This window comes from Ambystoma mexicanum, chromosome 1p (genome assembly GCF_040938575.1).
Source record: "Ambystoma mexicanum isolate Mex_15411 chromosome 1p, UKY_AmexF1_1, whole genome shotgun sequence".
In the NCBI taxonomy this organism is placed as follows: Eukaryota; Metazoa; Chordata; class Amphibia; order Caudata; family Ambystomatidae; genus Ambystoma; species Ambystoma mexicanum.
The window spans coordinates 4124141-4130140 of NC_090921.1; the positions used below are offsets into that span (position 1 = coordinate 4124141).

At 46.0% G+C, this 6000-nt stretch overlaps 1 non-coding gene across 1 annotated transcript; it reads right to left on the bottom strand.

Annotated features, from left to right (window-relative positions):
* Positions 1-4257: 4257 nt before the first annotated feature.
* On the bottom strand, positions 4258-4331 carry TRNAN-GUU (transfer RNA asparagine (anticodon GUU)). The gene has a single exon. It is a non-coding gene; the product is annotated as a tRNA-Asn (tRNA).
* Between the last annotated feature and the right edge of the window lie 1669 nt (positions 4332-6000).

Below are 6000 nucleotides of genomic sequence, written 5' to 3' on the forward strand. Positions count from 1 at the left end.
GTGTGAGTGCAAAGGCAATTGATTAGAATTCCTGTAAATGGAGCAGGTATCTGGCAAAGGATAACAGGGCTGTCACCCACTCAACTGAAAATGCTGCAGGCAGGAGGCATGACTGCGCAACGATGCTCAGTACGGCGGGGTAGAAGCGGCTTGGAATGGGGAGTAAGCAAGAGCACAACAAATCTCACAGCTTTGAGAGCAGAGAGTGAGTGTTTAAACAATCATTAACAGGCAGCAACCCCAAAGGGACGTCATTTCACCAAAATGCCAGGGGTAGCGGAAGTGACATCACACGACCGTTGACCCCCTGATGACATCACAGGAAGTGATTTCATTTGACCCCACCCTGAAGTGATATCGCAGGAAGCGATGGAACACAACCATTCACCCGTTGATGAAACAGGAAGTGGCATCACATAGCATTGTACACCACAAAAAATATGGTTACAATATCACTATAGTGTGATGTACATAATGTGATGTACATTTCATACAAGAATCGATCGCCATATGTATTGTTAAGATCAGAGTGTATAGGCCCATATTACCAAATTACTGTGAATGCAAGCAGAAGTCCATGACCAAATGATAATGATGTGTTATTATGTAGCACTTACGCTTAAGCTCTTTATATAGTAAAAATATACACCCAATATCACCCAACATGTGTTGGTACTCTTTTATCGACCTCAGAAAGATGAAAGGTTGAGTTGAGGCGTTTAAGAACAGACTAAATCAGTGACTCACCCCCTGAAGTGTGCCTGAAATAAACCTTTAATAAGTCTAGCAATGATTGTATAGCATTCCAGAAAGACACATTATTTGGTATTCCTATTCTTTCTTATTTAGGGTCAGTGCTGAAAGTGTTAGACTTTTGGCACTCCTGTTCTTATTTTTCTTATTTTTTTTAACGGCCCTGAACAAGAAAGCCAGCCACTCCAGATTTAAAGAGCTACATGGTGCTGGCCGCAGCCTAGGAGCTTGCATTACAAAACCCCCCCAAAAAAACAAAAAAGAGAACTTTTTTTCAAGAGGTTGCAAGGGAGAACAGAGATGTCGCAAGGGAGACCTCAGAGGTTGCGACCCCCAACTGACGTCCCCGGGTAAAGTGGCAGGAGACATCTCTGCCCATATCAATATACGCCCCAGGGTGAAGACAAAGACTTAATGCTGGGCCCGATTTTACATGCCTCGCACTCCCAATGATTAGTCTCTCTTTGTGAAACTAAATATCCTCAACATTGGGGTGGAAAATGGTTGCCATTGGCCAATGGAAGTAATACTAGATGAAGGAAGCGAAATGCACCAACATTCAACCTGATGCCTCAGAGGAAGTCCAGTTTTTTGCAGCATGTGTTTGTGTGCATGTGTGTCTTGCAAGTCCAAGGTTTGAAACCTGATAAGCTCGCCTAGTGGTTTAATGCACCTACCACAGCAATCTATATGTAACCTGCAGGCAATACATCCAGTTCCTGGTGAGATACTGACACATTATTGCATTCTGTGCCTGGACTCCACCTCATGAAGGTGCTGTGGTCTAACGGAGCGGGAGCGGTGCTCTTCTACTTTTCTTAATCAGGTTCTACTGTGTCTATAGTTTTATTTTAAAAAGAACCCGTTCCGGAATGGTTTTGGTTTAAAATAAAAGTGTAGGAAGCAGTTGAAACTTGCACTGCACTAAATGTTCCCTTAAACAGCAGGCGCATGTGTTTGGGGGTTTGTGTTGTGTGTGGAAGGGGACGTGGCCATGTGGTTTGTGGGGAGCGGGGCAGGCCAGCAGGGAATATAGTTCCACTACTTGTTTTCATACACTTTGACCACTGGTGCCTGTTTTCATTCCCAGCACAGGTAACTTATCAACAGTGATCCCTATGCATCACTTTAGTTCCTCAATTTTCTCCTCAGGTCACTTGGGAGCAGAGAGACAGCATATGTATTTCCAGCACTACGGAGGCCAGAGTACACAAATCAAAGGCATAATTTATAGTGGGCACGCAGGAACTTGCAGGTGCAGGGGTTATTGTACCGGGGTATTTTATGAACACTTATGTACCCACTTGGAGGTGTTGCTAGGCTCAAGATTAGCTTTATAAAACCATACTCTAGCCCCCTGTGCGTATGAGCCTTTAATCACATTAACCAAAACAGTCCCACCACTTAAGAAGTGAGCACACGGTTGTGCATAAAGCAAGTTTATTGTACACAGTTTCAGGGAGTGGTTAGATGGTGTCGCAGGACCAAACTAACCCAGGTTTGAACAATACAACATCAGTTGGCATCTTACATCCTTTTTGCAACAATTACAATAATCCCAGATGTTCTATAACAATCCACCCCCAAAATATGATTGGACCAAAATCTTTTAAAAGGAATCCCATCTTCTCCCAATTCTCCACTTATCCTTGGTCAGTTTTATCTTGATAGTCATCTTCATGTCATAATCAGAGCACACCTTCTTAGGATTGGTCCGTAGGAGTCCATGGCGTCAGTACATGGTTAAACATTGGTCTTGAAAACATAATTAATTGCTAGCAATAACTGGCCTAAAGCCTTTAACTTTCATTGTGGTTGCACATGGTCCGCACAACAAATTTGAGCAAATAGAGGAAGGCCTGAATAAACAGGATCTCAACTAACCCATACCCCATACTCCTGGCGCTTCTGAAGACCTACTAATTTATACGACCACAACTTCAGAACATATAGCCACTGATGACCTTTAAAGACAATTAACTGTCAGATACCCTGGCCTCAGGCCTAACTTTTATTACCACCGAACAAAAAACCAACGCCCTCTAGCGACACCAATCCAATGAGCGAGATAACATCTGTTCCCTTGCAGGACTCTTAAATCATAAACCGTGTCCTGCTTCTGAGCTGACTTTCTTACTAGGTGACTAATATTTCTTTCCGTCAAGACTGTCCCTGCTACTTAAAATTCATGTGCAGCAGCGAACCAAGGAGATGAAAATGAATGATTTACTCATTTGTCTGACATCTGCAAACCTGAGAAAGTCAGTTTAAATCTCAACATGCATTTTGCAAGAGAGTCCCAACTACCTTTTTACAAAGCACCCCGTTGTGTAGATTGTTTTCATGTTGCATTTGCAGTTTATCCCTCTACGTGCGTGGTGATTATGTATACATTCTAAAGAGCTGTAACATTAAAAGAAACATCATAACTAACTGCACTCGATACAAATGGGTTCACATATTGTGACCAGTTCGCTGCCATCCGCCATCATCAATGTGGTGCGCTCAACATTAATCCCTCATAATAATGGGGACCCTTCCTGACCTCCCGGACACCCCCAAAAAAGTTAAGGGAGACTCCTCTGTTGTCAGCGCTGCTATATAGGGTGGGCAATGGAATAGCAAAATGTGTCCTTCCCAAACTAGTGCTGCAACGCCTCTGCCAGATTCCCACATCAGAATACTAGAACTATAGGGCCATGAAATCGGGTATTGAAAGAAAAACGCCTATGCCAGATTCCCACATCAGAATACAAGAACTATAGGGCCATGAAACCGGGTATTGAAAGGCAAACGCCTATGCCAGATTCCCACATCAGAATACAAGAACTGTAGGGCCATGAAACTGGGTATTGAAAATCAACCCCTATGCCAGATTCCCACATCAAAATACTAACTATAGGGCCATGAAACCGGGTATCGAAAGGCAAACACCTATGCCAAATTCCCACATCAGAATACCAAAACTATCGGCCCATGAAAAAGGGTATTGAAATACAAACGCCTATGCCAGATTCCCACATCGGAAAGCAAGAACTATTGGGCCATGAAACTGGGTATTGAAAGACAAACGCCTATGCCAGATTCCCACAACAGACTACCAGAAATATAGGGCCATGAAAGTGGATATTGAAAGACAACGCCTATGCCAGATTCCCACATCAGAATACCAGAACTATGGGGCCATGAAACTGGGTATTGAAAGACAAACGCCTATGCCAGATTCCCACATCAGAATACCAGAAATATAGGGCCATGAAAGTGGGTTTTGAAAGACAAACGCCTATGCCAGATTCCCACATCAGAATACAAGAACTATAGGGCCATGTAAGCGTGTATTGAAAGACAATCAGACTGGCCATGGATGTGTGACTTGAGGGAAATGTCAGCACAGGAAGCACCTTACATATGGTTTCAGAATTAAGCAGTGCACCCTGCACGTTGGTTGTTTTTTTTTTTTTGAACGGGAGTTGGCTCACGTTTGCCAAAATCCAAAATAAACTGCGTCCCTGGGTGGGCTTGAACCACCAACCTTTCGGTTAACAGCCGAACGCGCTAACCGATTGCGCCACAGAGACGATGTGTGCCCTGCTGCGCAAAAGCCATATATGTAGGCTAATCGCGCAGGCCTGGATCCAGGTGAAGACTTCATCTTTTATTAAAGCCCTGGGGAGGAGCGCTGTCTGCACACAGCATAGGCGCCTCCATTTCTCTGAAGCGTCTCTTTCTCAGTATGGTACAAGTAATGTTCAGCTTCAAACAGTACACAAAGCACTTTGGGCTATGGGCCTGATTGAAAAGCCCGTTTTGGGCTAACATTTGAATGTCCTGCCACACAGTGCACCATAGAGACTGCTGAGCACCTCACCATTGCAAGACTTATTTATCTCTCCAGCTCCACAGCTATCTATGACTTCCTAAACACTGGTGGCACCTGAAACCCCTGAGAAGTGTTAAGGCAGCAGGGGGCCTGGCTGCTGCTTAACTCCTCACACCTCCTTCCTACCAGCAGGGCGGGCTGAGAATGTGTCACCTCCCGTGAGGCCCCATTTTAAGATGAAAGTTGGGATGGGGGGGGGGCACTTGCTTATTGCGGATAACAGTCCGAGAAGCACGGAGTAGCCAGCATTTCAAGAGTGGGGTTGGGGGTGAGCCATGAGCAAAGTCCTGCTACTCCTCCCCCTAAATGCAGTGGGTGCAATTGCATTCGGTCTCATTCGAGCCCCCACACCACCCACCCTGCCCCAATCTACTTTTTTGGTAACATTAGTAACTGATGGTATTTTGACACATAACGAAAAAAATAAAACTGCAGGAACATTACAGATGCAGGAAACTCATCTATAAGAGCTCTGTCCGGGCGTTCTGGGGCAAAATACATGCAAACATTCTACTTTGTATATGGATTGCACGGACAGAAGTGACTTCCCGGAAAAAAGACATTTCAAGGAGCATCATCAGTCTTTGATACTTAGAGGCAGAGCTTTAAGTGGGCTGGGGCTAGCATGGGCCGAGCCCCGGCAGTCTCCAGAAAAGGCTCCTGAGCCGGGGCCCTGCCGGGGGCTCACCCCCGACTAGCTCCAGCCATGCTGACACCTGAGGCCGCCCGTGCAGCGGCTGCACGGTTACACAAGCTGCCTGCAGGTGTCAGCACTATGGTTTAGAAAAAAAGCAATTGCCTTTTCTTTTTTTCTAAACCGAAGTGCTGTCACCTGCAAGCAGCAGGTGCAGCCTTCCAGTGCGGGCTGCCTGGTGGCTCTGTACTCTGAAACAGGAGGAGGGCTGGACTGCCAGGCCTCCTTTTGTTTCTGAGTAAATAGCCATCACCCAGCATGAAGCCCCTGCGCTACTCACGCTGGCTAATGGCTATCTACTCGGAAACAAAAGGCGAGCTGGGCAGTTCAGACCTCCTCCTGTTTCAGAGTACAGAGCCATCAGCAGCAGGCATCACTTTCATTCAAGGAGCCTGTGGTAAAGCATTGCAGCATGTGGCTCCTTGAATGAAAAGGCTGCCAGCTGGGTGTGAGCTGTGGCATACTGGTGTCACACCTTTGCTCCGCTTAGCCGGGGAGGGGCTGTGCGCATTAAATGTAATAATGCCAGTGCTCCCCAGCTCTGCTTCTTTTAGCGGCCCCCACCTCTTAGGCGACGGGGGCTCTTGATGGGGGCATGGACTAAGCACACCCATGCCTAGGCCAAACCCCCTAACGAGAGCCACCCTCAATTTCTAATCCCACTTAAAGCACT